The 15,057-nt window shown below is 45.1% G+C and overlaps 1 pseudogene across 1 annotated transcript in view; it reads right to left on the reverse strand.

Annotated features, from left to right (window-relative positions):
• The window catches only part of LOC311233616 (ATP-binding cassette sub-family G member 4-like), a 126,442-nt pseudogene that overhangs the window by 90,387 nt on the left and 20,998 nt on the right, over window positions 1-15,057 (reverse strand). Inside the window, exons 2-4 of the transcript in view lie at window positions 7,221-7,338; window positions 5,920-6,052; window positions 3,918-3,968 (exon numbers count right to left, since the gene is read on the reverse strand). The product of the transcript in view is annotated as an ATP-binding cassette sub-family G member 4-like (transcript). The remainder of the gene's footprint in view (window positions 1-3,917; window positions 3,969-5,919; window positions 6,053-7,220; window positions 7,339-15,057) is intronic.

Consider the following 15,057-nt stretch of genomic DNA (forward strand, 5'->3'; position numbering starts at 1 on the left):
GAGAGAAACCTTAGAAGGGCCGTCCAAGGCGGGGAACTCCCTTCTTAGATGTCATGATAGTAGTGTTGCAATAAAACAGGCGAGACAGTTGGTAAGCATGCACACATATGTGTAATGAAACACAGATAAGTGCATGCAATAGCAACTGCACATTTTGAAAAATTGAAAAATAGAGCTGATGGCAGATCTATTTGAAGCATGGGGGTGGCGCAGAGAGGGTCACATCCTCCCGGTCATCATCACCTGAGACACAAACGCCGATAAATATGGACCGGGGAGGTACGTCGCATTTTAAACATCCCCATGTCGTTTTCTTTATGGTTAAAGGTGCTACAATATAGATAACGTTTTTATGTAGAGTAACCATTTGAAAATAATAATGATATCCACAGAGCTTTTAGAAAGGTGCATAAAACAAAGAAATTATTGATTAATGAATTTATTGTTTAACACTTTGAGTGCCACGCTGTTTGGTTAATTTACCTTTAGAATGCCAGCCTTTCTAGTCGTTTCCGTGGTCGTTGCACTATGTTTGCAAAGCTGTGTTTGTGTTCTGTATTATAGCTGAAGAGACACGGTGTGGCCCATTTCGACAAACATTACTTGTAGTCCAGCATGGGAATAATAGTTTGTTTCCACACGCTGTAGATTGTAGTTTATTACACGCTAAACATCACGCATTTCCAAGATAATACAGTCTTTTTTCATAGATTGCAAGATAAACATGTTATGTGCAATAAGCCGAAACCGTTCTGGCTGATCCCCTGAAACCCCCGAATACTCCCATATCAAAGGTATATGACTTGTATATATATCATCACAAAATCATCAACAAATACACATAACATTGCATTCCTGTGGTATTCTTTGCACACAGCCATTACTACTAAAGTACTACAGTGAGTGAATCACTATTAAAATAACCATATACATATAGTGTTTCTATGGTAAAAACCACAGCAATACTTTAGCAATCCACCATTCTGTAATCTTCCTACAGAAATACTAAATAATAATATCTCTATGGTAGTGTGTACAAAGAAAACACAGGCATACTATAAATCACTACAGTATTTAGAGGGGGCTTAATTAACACTATGATCGCCGATGACGTGTTAAGACGTCATTCCTAGCCATGCTCATTCTGCCGAAGACGCCGTAACTCGTCTTTGATATCAATATTTCAAAAATCTGTGATCGAAATCATATTTCCCCTCCGCGGCCCTGAGACACACTGCAAAGCTCCACTCAACTCTCTAGCGGTTCAAGAGCGCCATCTGGTGGAAATTACCCTTTGAACCGGAAGTGCTCATCCATATGTGGTCCGGGCACTCACTATCGTTAGAGAGACTCCGTCTTTACACAGTGAACATCGATCGGTGCAAATAACTCGAAAAAACAACATGATTTGGACGTATATACTATTATACAACCTGGAAATGGATCGGGCATTTCTCCATCCCATAATAGAAAAAATTCTGTTCCACGCTCATCTGCCAGCGGCGCGAGGAAGCCACGGTGAGTTTCAACGTTATTTTCTAACGTCTTCTATACTAACTGATCTGATGATCATATGACCCACACTAGATGAATGGTATAACGTTGCCCACTGAATTATAAACGCCCCCTCGCCCATCCGGTCAACATCAGATGATACGTAGTAACTTCTAGAACCACGTCCAGTTGAAATTTTTTATCTTGCGCCGATTGCTATCAAACTGTATTTCATCATCAATATAATGCATTTGGAGCTATAAATCACGTCCTGAAGAAAGCTGCAGAAAACGATAAAAACATACTTATACTTTAGACCGTATTTTAGTATGAATATGTGAATGAAAAAGTATAACATTGATACACCCTGAACAATACATATAGGACCTTGAATGGGCCATGATAATGGCAATTTAGCAATACAATTTAAAAAGTTATAGCCCTGCAAAGAAGGGGAACTTCTCCATAGACAAATAGAGCTGGCGAGGGATGGTAAATTATGAATTTTAACCATGGCGATCAAAGTGTTAATGGGCTTAAGTACCTGGGGGTCCACATCTCAGAGGACCTGACATGGACAACACACATAGACTCTGAGTCGTAAAGAAGGCGAAGCAGCGCCTCTACCACTTGAGACAGTTAAGGAAGTATCGGGAAAGATACTCCAGTCCTTCTACTTCGGAGCTGTAGAGAGCATCTTGACTGGAAACATCACTGCCTGGTATGGAAACATCAGGACAAGAAGGCCCTACAGAGAGTGGTGCGCTCAGCCGAGCGTACAACGGGCATTGCACTACCACCCCTGCAGGCCTTATATAACAAAAGGTGCAAATCCAGAGCCTGCAGAATAAGGAAAGACCCTCACCACCCCAACAACAGCCTGTTCAAGCTGCTGCGGTGAGGCAAACGCCTGCGAACACCAGCAACTAGGACAGAGAGACTTCAGCTCAGCTTCTTCCCCCAGGCCATCAGAATCTTGAACACTGAACTCTCCACGCACAAGCACACATGAGCACACACACAACACACACACTGTATACATGCTCACACACTAAGCAGTCACTTTAGCATGAACACACACACACACACATGCTGCACACGCACACAGTTCTTGTATAGTAAACAGAAGGATATAGCAAGCTAGCATAAAGACACATAGTATAACTGTAGATTGTATAGCATAGCATTGTATAGTAGTGTACATAAGACCCAGTGCCTCATCCGTAGCTAACTGTGTATTGCACTATCGCAGGACCTTAGCATGTCTTACCATGCTCTTGTAAACTGTATGTACATATACCTGTTATTATTATTACTTGTATTATTGCATTGTATTATTGCACATTGTATTATTGCACAAATGTCCTATTCTCATTCCTGTCTTATTACTTGTATTGCACACATGACCCCCCGCATTTCACTGTATGCTTGTAAGCCGTGACAAATAAAACTCTTGACTTGACTTGACTTGACTTGACTTAAGAGGGGGCTTAATTAATTGTCAATATGTTATAACTGGCCTCTAAAACTCATGCTAGTATGGATACACACAGAGGTTTATAATACCATCATCAACAATATCTATCTATCATTGTGATTTTGGAATCCCATGAACATAATACCAATTGGAAACATATTGCATAGAATGTATGATGCAAATTGGATTAGAATAGACTATTAGGGATGGAAGCCGAAGAATGAACAAACAAACAAAAGAAAATCACTGTGTAAATTATGTAGCCTGCTGGCAACTACATCCATACCTCATTTTAGCATTTTGCATTAAAAAAATTGAGTTTACATTTTGTACCTCATTGTTTGCATTTTGTCCTTAATTTTGTACTTTATGTTGTACTTTAGTTTGTATATTGTATATTTTGTATCGTGTTTGGACTTTATTCTTACTTTTACTGTATGAAGCACATTATCAGGGGGCTCATACATTTACATTTTTACATTTTGTCATTTAGCTGACGCTTTTATCCAAAGCGACAAGTCAGCTGAGTAACAATGATCAAACAGTGCTGAAACTTGGGTGCTGCAGTATTGAGTGCATAGACATAAAACATATTAGTATAGTAGGAGGAGTGCATGGTAGTATAGGACAGTAAGAAGGTTAGTGGGTTATTTAATTTTTTTCTTATATTGATTGAAGAAGTGTGTTTTTAGTCGACAGCGAAAGACAGAACAGAACCAAGTATTTCACTGTAATGTACATTTATACTTTATACGTGACAAGTAAAACAAAACTTGAAACTTGAACTTGAGAAGTATTCAAATATCGTTATGCCATCAAATGTTAAAGGAAAAGGTCTAGTTTTTGGAGCCATAGCCTCAAAAATCATATCCGTACAGACGTGAAAATATAGGGAGGAGAGAAGAAAACACACAGCTTTAATGAAAATCAATAACGTCACACTTACGAGTTCCTTCTTCACCTTCATGCTCTCATTCATCTTCAGATTAGCTGAGACCTGGGGAGAGAGGTGGGATTTAACTGGTGAACACGATGATTTAACTAGTGAACACGAGGATTTAACTGGTGAACAAGAGGATTTAACTGGTGAACACGAGGATTTAACTGGTAAACACGAGGATTTAACTGGTGAACACGAGGATTTAACTGGTGAACAAGAGGATTCAACTGGTGAACAAGAGGATTTAACTCTTTTGAACAAGATGTTAAATATATATTTTTTTAATGTAGTTTTAGTTTCCAGAGTGGGTTTGCTATTTTTAGTTTAGTTTTTTTTATTGTTTATGTTGAGATAAGAGACTCTGTATGGGATTGTTAGTAACTGTCCAACTGTACATATGACTGTTTACGCTAGTAACTGTTTACCTGTGTAGACAATTGTCTCCCTCAGTGATTGCCTTGGTGCATATATATCTGTCCCCACTGGAGGGCGCTCTGGGCGTAGCCACTCATCAACGTATTCCAACTTAGGGCGACTATAAAAGAGGTGGTGCCCGCCCCTATCGTTCTCTCCTCCAACGTCTCTCAAAGAGAGAAGAGTGTTGTACAACAAGATAGAAACCATGCCTCTTGACCACATTATTGACACCCTGAAGTGAGTTTAACATTTTTACGTTTTTATTAGTTTCAGTTTATTTGCTTTGCTTTTGTAATACTGGGGTATTTGTCAGTGGCAAGATTCAAAAAGTTCAGAATCGGTGTTGTTCAATACAAACTCAACACTGTGTGAAGGGAAATGACTCACGGTCACGTAGACGTCTCGATGAACATAATACACCAAGATCTCCTCTCTCTCTCTCTCTCTCTCTCTCTCTCTCTCTCTCTCTCTCTCTCTCTCTCTCTCTCTCTCTCTCTCTCTCTCTCTCTCTCTGTCTCTCTCTCTCTCTCTCTCTCTCTCTCTCTCTCTCTCTCTCTCTCTCTCTCTCTCTCTCTCTCTCTCTCTCTCCAGGTGTGGTGAGTCAGGCCATCAGCTGTTTACTATCCAATCAGCCCTGCCATAAAAGACTGGTCACAACTCTTCCACTCTTTCACCAGATCGTAGACTTACATCCCGTTAGTCGAGTCCTCTGTCTTTTCCATTGAGATACCAGTTGATATGCTGTGCTCTGTCTTGTTTGAGTTGTTACTTTGTTTTTCTGAACCTCCTGAATACCCCGCCTGGTGAACCTCCTGTCTGGTAAACCTCCTGCCTGGTTAACCTCCTGCCTTGTGAACCTCCTGCCTGGTGAACCTCCGGCCTGGTGAACCACCCGCCTGGTGAACCTCCCGCCTGGTGAACATCCTGCCTTGTGAACCTCCTGCCTGGTGAACCTCCGGCCTGGTGAACCTCCTGACTCCCTCTTTTATTCCATTTAATTTTCTTGTTTAGTTTACCCCTATTCCTAGAATTCCCCTGTTCTAATATTTTGTATAAATAAATGTACCCGCATTTGGGTTTTACTCTGCTCATTGTGTGTCTGTGTTTGGGTTCTGGCTCGTTACACTCGCTGTGTTGACACATTTGACCAATGTGGTTAGTTTTGTTATTTTCAGTTTTTTCCCTTCCATTTCTCTCCCGAAAGTCTAGTTTGTTGTTTTCTCTCATTTCGGTTAACTACAATAACCTCCACCTCGCACCCATCTTGTGACCTCACCGTCATGGCCCCCCTCAGTCAGAGGTGAGTGTGTTGTGACCTCACCATCATGGCCTCCCTCAGTCAGAGGTGAGTGTGTTGTGACCTCACCATCATGGCCTCCCTCAGTCAGAGGTGAGTGTGTTGTGACCTCACCATCATGGCCTCCCTCAGTCAGAGGTGAGTGTGTTGTGACCTCACCATCATGGCCCCCCTCAGTCAGAGGTGAGTGTGTTGTGACCTCACCATCATGGCCTCCCTCAGTCAGAGGTGAGTGTGTTGTGACCTCACCATCATGGCCTCCCTCAGTCAGAGGTGAGTGTGTTGTGACCTCACCATCATGGCCTCCCACGTGGTCAGATGAGGCAGCAACATGTCATCCTGCATGATGTAGCAGGACATCTTCCTGAAGTTCTTCAGGTTGCGCAGCTGTCCGTTCACCAGGATCTGACCCTTCATCCCCGTCTCCCTGCTCAGACAGACCGTTACCGAAAAGTTATTATACAGTATGCAGGCATGTAGAAAGAGATATATATATTAGTGCTGTCAGGCGATTAAAATAATTAATCTAATTAATTACAGGATTTGTAATTAATTAATCTAATTAATCGCATTTTAATCGCATAACTATTTTATGCCTGATATTCTATATTCTATAATCATATTTCAAATTGCATGTGTCCAGATGGCAGAATTCAGTAGCCTACTGTATCTACAAAACCTTCTGTTTAATCATCTTCCATCTATTAATTTGCTTAGATTGTTCAGGTCTGGTCAATTTGAACATGGTGTTATTCACAGTCAAAAAAAATATTATTGATATTCTCATTTGGTTCATTACAATTGACTCAATAAGATTTTCATTCAATCAATCACCGCGCAGATTGATTGATTGAATGAAAATGTTATTAACAGATTGCAGAATGGGTACAATACAGTACGGCTCAATACACACAATTGTTAAGGGCATGCAGATCAGAGAAAGACTTTCGTCTTGTTTACATCAGGGTCCCCCATTTTCAATTCATAAAGTAAGGGTGCAACTTGCACCGTGCAATCCATTCTTTGTGGATCTAGCCCACAGTATTTCTGACACTGGGAATACATTCCCTGAGATTCATAGATGTCCCTAGAATCAGATACCAAGAACATGCAAATAGACCATATTAGAAAAAAAGTCTGTAAATGTGTATTCTACATTCTCATGGAATGAATGAGATACAAAAAAAAATATATATATATATATATATAAAAAAAAAGTGTAATTAATTGTGAGTTAATTTTCATAACGCGATAATTTGCTGTGTAATTAATTAATCTAATTAACGCGATAAACTGACAGCCCTTATATATATATATATATATATATATATATATATATATATATATATATATATATATATATATATAATATATATATTACACAGTGAGAATACAAATTAAAAATAATATATACATACGGTATATACAGCATTATTTTACATGCTATCATACAGAGTTGTACGGGTTATATGCAGGTATAAAAGTAGGTATATAGAAGGATTATATACAGGTATATTTGACATATATATATATATACAGTATGTGTGTAAAAAGCCTGTTCAGTCCAGCCGATCCCAGCCCAGAGAAAGACTCACCTGTATCCAGCCAGGATGTTCATCAGGGTGGACTTCCCAGCTCCAGATGGCCCCATGATGCCAACCAGCTCCCTGTTGTTGAATCTCCCCGAGACACACTTGAGCAGCTCTTTGTAGCCTGAAGAAGAGCAACAACCAACACAACCAGTCACAACACTACACTACACTACACTACACAAATCAAATCAAATGTATTTGTAAGGCCCGACAACACACGTTAATGTCCCCATGGGCCGGACGCGTGTTGCTTATTAACAGCGGAAGAGTGCAAAAATGCTTCCGCATTCGTCACCGCACGCCACTACGGTAATGCGCCTTTCCTTTTCCTTCGCCCAGGTGCACCGTCGTTTCAATTTAATCACGCTTTGGTTCATATTAATCACCAACTACTGGGCTAACTGAGCTAACATGAGCTAACTGCTGAGCTACTGTAACATGGAGCTAACATGAAGCTAACTACTGAGCTAACATGAGCTAACTGCTGAGCTAACATGAGCTAACTGCTGAGCTAACATGGAGCTAACATGCAGCTAACTGAGCTAACTAAGATGTACGCGATTGATTGATTGATTGATTGATTGATTGATTGATTGATTGATTGATTCGCGTAGCCAAGCCAAAGCAGAGGTACATCATTTTAGTACATAGTTATAACAGCTAAGGGGACCTGCTGTGCTGTAGGTTACATGATTGATTGATTGATTGATTGATTGATTGATTGATTGATTGATTCAGCCAAGCCAAAGCAGAGGTACATCATTTTAGTACATAGTTATAACAGCTAAGGGGACCTGCTGTGCTGTAGGTGACATGATTGATTGATTGATTGATTCAGCCAAGCCAAAGCAGAGGTACATCATTTTAGTACATAGTTATAACAGCTAAGGGGACCTGCTGTGCTGTAGGTTACATGATTGATTGATTGATTGATTGATTGATTGATTGATTGATTGATTCAGCCAAGCCAAAGCAGAGGTACATCATTTTAGTACATAGTTATAACAGCTAAGGGGTGTTGTTAATGCATTTTATTACATGCTGTGCTGTAGGTTACATGATTGATTGATTGATTGATTTATTAGTACAGGTCAATACTACAATTGTTAATACCTAAATAGCTAGCCTGCTGTTTTTGCATTCATTTGGACTTTAGACGCAGTGGTGGGGTTTGTGAGGTGTACCCAGCGAGAGCATCCCTGGGCCAAGCAGTAGCAGTATGCAGATGGAACAGGATCGCGAGGAGATGATATCAGATATCAGGCAACACAGTCTCGACCCCCTCTTCGCTGCTGGAGTCGCGGCCATGTCAAAACAGTTTCTGCTGCTGAAGACAGGCCCGGACTGGCCATCGGGAGCACCGGGAGTTTTCCCGTGGCCTGGCCTGCACAGATAAAAAAAATATATATATATAAAAAAGAAAAAAAAACTTTTTTTATTATTATTATTATTTTTAAATTTTTTTTTGTCAGGCGATTGTTTCTAGTTGTGGCGGCGGCGCGGCGCGATAGTTAGATAACCTAGATGGGTGGGGAACAACCAGGATTTCACTGTCTGCCACAGAGTTGGAGAACTATCTGACTCTCTCTCTCACGGGCCGGCGGATCACACACACACAATGGAGCCGTGCTGCCGCTTGTGATTGGTGGAGGCGGGACCAGGCGATACAACTGATTGACAGCGGAGGCGGCGAATGGAATGGCAGACGGCACTCAGATGCAGAATAACAGCCAGGCAATGAGCCAGGTAGTGAGGGACTCGGGAGAGATACAGTAGAGCGAAAGTCAATTAACGTTGATGTCAAGATGGACAGTGGAAGAAAGAGAAAGGGTGGAGGAGAGAGGGATAAAACAAAGAAAAAGAAAGGCCCTTAGAGGAGAGAGTGGTTAACTTTATTATAATAGTAAATAGAAAAATATGTTGTGCTCTTGCTTTTTTCTTTTTGAAGGTGGAGAGAGAGAGTAGCATTGCTAGTGCCACAACAGTTTTATTTGAGGTCCATAACAGTACATTGTACTAAGCAATTGTTGGCTCATTAGTTTGTGATTCACATGCACTAAAATTCACCAGAATGCAGGAAATTAAGTCTTTGTAACAAAAAATGTCCTGGTGGGGGACCCCCCGCTTAAAAAGTGGCCTGACTGGGGCTATATTTCGCGCTATATCTCCCGGTATGAATTATTTCCCCAGTCCGGCCCTGGCTGAAGAGAAACCCTTCCGCATTGTCGTCAGCCTACCACACATTCGGCAAGTCCGGGAGCCTGTCGACGAGGGCTGCCGCATTACGGCGAGCTGCGATGCGGCAAGGCCCGATCATTGGCTGCCAGCCAACTGCAGTGGCACGCAGGAAGTTGCCAGCCGGCTCAAGGAGGCGAGTTCAAGCTGGGCGACCTGCAAAGCGACACAACCTGAGCGCGTTGGTGGCTTTGAACATTAGTGGGGCAAAAAAACATTGAAGCTCATAGTCTCCCTGTTGTGAAGGATCAGATTAAACCGAATATATATATTTATTTATGGATATATATTTAATAGTATTTGTATATCGTTTGATATCCCTTGTATATTCCTTGTACATATACACTGAATATCCCTTTAGTCTACTAACAGCCCATAATAGTTTCATTCTCTCATTGGACAAGAACCTGGCGCCAGCAGCCAAGCCCCTTGGTTCAAGTTCAATCGTGCCGACGAACATGTCGTTACAAGCCCGGTTCCGCGTAGGAATACGTCTGGCGAAATACGAATGGTACTATTTGTTCACAGCGCATATATATATGGCGCAAGTAAAGTAGAACTTTTCTTTTAGTCCATTAGTCCTTTACCCTCCAACCTAGTAACAGACGTGAAGCCTCACCCACGACCCACGTGTGGTGCAGTATGGCCTACTTGGCCTCAGAATAGGCATTGAGACATCGTGTGGATTAATAGTTGAATTGTCATAGTTTGGCACTATACCGTCGAGTGGGACGTATTTCTATTAAGTTAATAATAGTCTATTATGTATGGTGCATCGTTCGGTTAGAGTTATAAAGCGAGCAGTACCCCCATCGTTCCTGGCGTTATCTAGAGTCTTAACCAGGCTGGGCAGACCACGTGTGGTGCTTTCATCCGAGGAGTTCTGGGCCAGGACGAGTGGACCTGCACATTGGATTACTTTACCCGGACGACGGCGAGCCCTACACGGCTTGGATTATCTACTTGCTTTGGGTGCTTTGATTATGCCATGGATAACAGCCAACACTGCTGAGTGTTGGAACTACCCCCCGAGAGGAGTCCAGGTGAGACGGCGCTCTACCCCGAGTGAGGTCGCCTCACGTCTCTTCGTTGTGGACCGGCAGCTACCGTCTACAAGAGGGCCCAGCTGTATTCATCTGTGGACCGAGGTTCTGTGGGCACCGTGTTCAGCACTCTGAATTCTCCCAAGAAATCGTTGGCCAGATGGGATATCGCCGGCGGCTCTCCTAACCCCCCCCCCTACTGACTTACAACCAGCGGGACCCCCCTTTAGTGTATCCAGCTATAATCATTTAAGTACCATCGCTATAGTTCCCTAAAGAACCAGGTTGTATACTTGCTCCCTGCGTAACCAGAGATTGGACATTCAATGTTGATTTGCCTACGAATACTCATTTGCCTTACTTACAAGTGCATTCAAATCATAAATGTCATTAAGTGAACGTTGTATATACCCTTTGCTATATAAAATATTTGATTTATACATTTGTGTGGACTTCGTTTCATGGTGGGAAAGTGTTCATCATATCTATATCATGTACTGTGTGGCCAGTAGTTAAAGTACATAATCGGTAGTGGTTTAATGATACCATACTTATCAATACAGTCAGGGAATTGTACCCCTCAGTTACAATTGGTCCTTCGAGCCGGATGGTAACTAGTGTAATATTAATATAGTGTTATTAATATTGAAATGGCCTATGATGAACACTCCACGAAACGGTCCTCCTAACGTAGAACGCCCGCGGCGCAGACGACAGACACCTCAGTACTTAGAGGATTACGCTGTCAGTCAACTACCTAGCCTTCGACAAACGGTAAACGCGGTAAAAGTAGAAAGTAAAATTATGTCTGACCTTAACGACCAGGTTACCCCGACCACAGAGGCCCTAGTGGGTTCTAATGTAACTGACCAAGCTCACGGTGGGGACCAGGAGAGAGCTGACATGCCTTTACCCCCCGCCAATACCGAAGAAGTAGTCCCCGACCAGCCCCGGGAGGAAGACAACCCTACAGAGAGAGAACTCTGCACGGAAGAAGAGGAGGAGAGCGCCGAGGAAATAGAGCTCCAGGACTCCCCAACGAGTACAGCCAGGAGCGGCTCACCTCTACAACCGTCTTCCCCCAGCGAAGCGGAGAGGATGCTATCACAGGCGTTCCTCGCCAGCCTGACAGCCTCTACCGAACGCGATCGACTTCAGGGTGAACGCGATCGACTTCAGGGTGAACGCGATCGACTCCAGACACAGCAACGGAGCGAAGAAGAGCGACCCTGAACTTGACCAACAGACCAAGCCTATACCCCCCGCAGACCCCCTTCCCAGACCGGTCCAAGCGAGACCCAGCTACAAGGAAGGAGCGGCATACACTGCGGAGAAGCTAAATAAACGACTACAGGATCTAGAGGACCTGATAGAAGAAGAAGAGGGAGAGGAGGAGAACCAAGCCCGACGACAGCACAGTACTCCACCGGACCAGGAGGTCCAGTACAGCCCAGGCTATACCCCCGCGGCGCTGCGCTACAGACCCCCGACCCTATTCACGGGTGAGCACGACGCACGACCAGCCCCGAGGAATAGCACCTGGACCAGCGGGCCATGGTACCCTGCCGGTACCAGCCCACAGAGAGGCGCAAGAGGAGACTCGCCTAGGAGGTCTCTCCCCCAACGCTCGCCGATGTATCAGCCATCCACGGCGTCATACATTGCCACACCGACGTTTCCAGACTTCACCTATGAGAATCGAGCACAGTACACGGAGCTCCGGATGTGCTTAGAGACAATGATGGTGGATGTCGCTGATGAACGCCACAAGTATGCAATATTACTGAAGCACCTGAAAGTACCGCGAGCGCACAATATAGCGCTAGCCTATGCCACCTCTACGACCCCATACACCGCGGCTCTAGCAGCGCTGGACCAGAGATATGGACGTATATGGGATTACGTAATCCAAGAGATAAGGCATATTGACCGCCTACCCCCAGCAACAGACAATCGCTCATTAGACGACCTGTCTATAAAAGTGCAGTCCCTGGTAGGGATGCTGGGAGCGCAACGGGAAAAGGGTATGCACGAGCTATACGCCAACTCTAACGTCGAGAGGATTTTAGAGAAGCTGCCACCCGCCAGACAAGAGCGCTTCAGGCGGCAGAGAGACCACCGTGATCCTAACGGTCCCGAACCATCCCTCCTCGATCTAGCCGACTTCCTGGCGAGAGAAGTCAGCAGCTTACGACTGGATACGTTCGTGCGGAGCACACCAAGCTCCAGAGAGGGACCCAGGAGAATAAACGATGGAAGAAGATCGGTGACTGTCATGCACCAATCAGAATCAGTACCGAGCAGTAAGAACCACAGTACCCCCTCGAGAAAAGAGAAGTGGAAGATGGTGTGCCCGTACTGCGAGAAGGAACACTGGCTGTCACAATGTGACCTGTTCACAAAGATGAATGCAGAAGAAGTGAGTCAATGGATAAAGTCCAACAGGCGCTGTTACCGATGTGCGCGCAGTCACATGGCAGCCGAATGCCGCCTAAAGAAGAGGTGCAGTCGGTGTGACGGAGCCCATCTAGATGTACTACACGACAGTAACAGAAGAAAGCCTGCACCTGCACCATCGAGCAGCACCAAGGCAAGTGTCATGTACATTGACCCCGCCAGCAGCAGCGGCGCCCAAGTGCTCTTAAAGGTAGTCCGTGTAACATTGAGCTACCAAGATAAAGTCATGGACACTTACGCCGTCCTTGATGACGGGTCAGAGAAGACCCTTCTGCTCGCGTCCGCTGCGGCCCAGCTGGGACTGCGGGGGAGCGAGAACCAAATGACGATTCGGACAATAAGAAGAGATTTAAAGACGATAAAGGGCGAGAATGTCTCCTTCACTATCGCAGCAAGCGGGCAGCCAGAGCGACGGTATAGGATTACAAATGCTTTCACCAGCCAAGAAATAGGACTATCACAGTACACCTACCCCATCGCCAAGCTGATGGATAAATATGTGCACCTGCGTCAACTACCTATCCCGCTCATAGACGGCGCCACCCCGACCCTGCTGATAGGCTCCGACCATGCAGACCTCATAGTCCCGATAGACCGGGTCCATACAGGACCCCGAGGCTGTCCTGCAGCAGTCGAGACCCGCCTAGGGTGGACACTACAAGGCCCCCTCGCTAAATCTCTCAACCGAACAGCAGCCACTAGCTGCCTCCACTCCAGAGCGACAGAAGAAGACACCACTCTCCTGCAGCATGTCGAGAGGCTATGGACACTAGAGACAATGCCCTTTAAGAACAAAAAGAAAGACATTCGTTCTAAAGAAGACATTTACGCCATAAACCTCCTCGAGCAAGGGACAAAGAGAGTCACAGTCGGCGGAGTGATGAGATACGCAACTCCACTCCTGAGGCGAGAGGGAATGCCCACCTTTCACGCAAAGAAAGACGCCACGGAGCGATATCTATTGAACACAGAGCGGCGCCTAGCCAAAGACCCTGCTCAAGAGAGTGTGTACCGCGCTGAGATTGAGAAGCTAATCACAGCGGGACACGTAAAGAAGATTGACTGGCGACGCCGTGCGCTGCTACGCGCCTCTCTGATCAAAGGCGGCTTTGATCTCAGGCAGTGGGCCAGCAGCAACCCGCACGTATTGCGCAGCCTCTCCCCCGCGGACAAGGCTGCCAGCAGCGAGACCTGGATGGCGACCATCCCAGGAGAAGCCCAAGAAATGACACTAGGATTAGTCTGGCGCTTCAAAACAGACTCGCTCCACTATAGACACAAACCCCTGACCACAGAGCAGGGAAGGTCGACGGCGATACCGACCACCAGACGGAGTGTGTACAGAACACTCGCCAGACAATATGACCCGTTGGGATGTATTCTACCTTACACCACCAGGGCAAAGATGATTGTACGAGCACTATGGGACAAGGACCAGGGCTGGGACGACCCAATACCCGCACACCTTGCCTCCACATGGAGAGAGTGGGAGACGGAGCTCCGCTCACTCCCAGGCGTCAATAAACGCCGCAGCTACTTCCCACCCACAGTGAGGCCAGAGACATGCAAGATGGATCTACACGTCTTCAGTGACGCCTCCGAAGTAGCCTATGGATCGGTGGCCTACTTGCGTGCCCAAGAGAAGGGAGGAGAGATACACACTGCTTTTATCCTGGCTCGCTCAAGAATAGCCCCACGAAAGCAACAATCTATCCCGCGTCTAGAGCTCTGCGCAGCCCTAGCAGGAGCGCATCTAGCCACGTTAATCCAACGTGAACTCACCATTCCGGTGCACAGAACAATCTTGTGGTCAGATTCCACGACAGTACTCACATGGATCAAGTCTGATTCATGCAGATACAAGGTCTTCGTGGGAGTCAGAGTCACCGAGATTCAAGAGTTAACAGAAGCAGCGAGCTGGCGGTATGTGGACACCAAACACAACCCAGCTGACGTCATCACCCGGGGAATGTCCCTAGATGACCTCACCCGTCGCAACATCTACAGTGACGGACCAGAGTTCCTCAAGCTCCCGGAAGAAGAGTGGCCTACGCCCACCCCACGGGAAGCGAGTAAAGAGGAGGCTGAGAACAAGAAACCTATGT

The sequence above is a fragment of the Notolepis coatsorum genome, assembly GCF_963971535.1.
Source record: "Notolepis coatsorum genome assembly, chromosome: 8".
NCBI lineage: Eukaryota > Metazoa > Chordata > Actinopteri > Aulopiformes > Paralepididae > Notolepis > Notolepis coatsorum.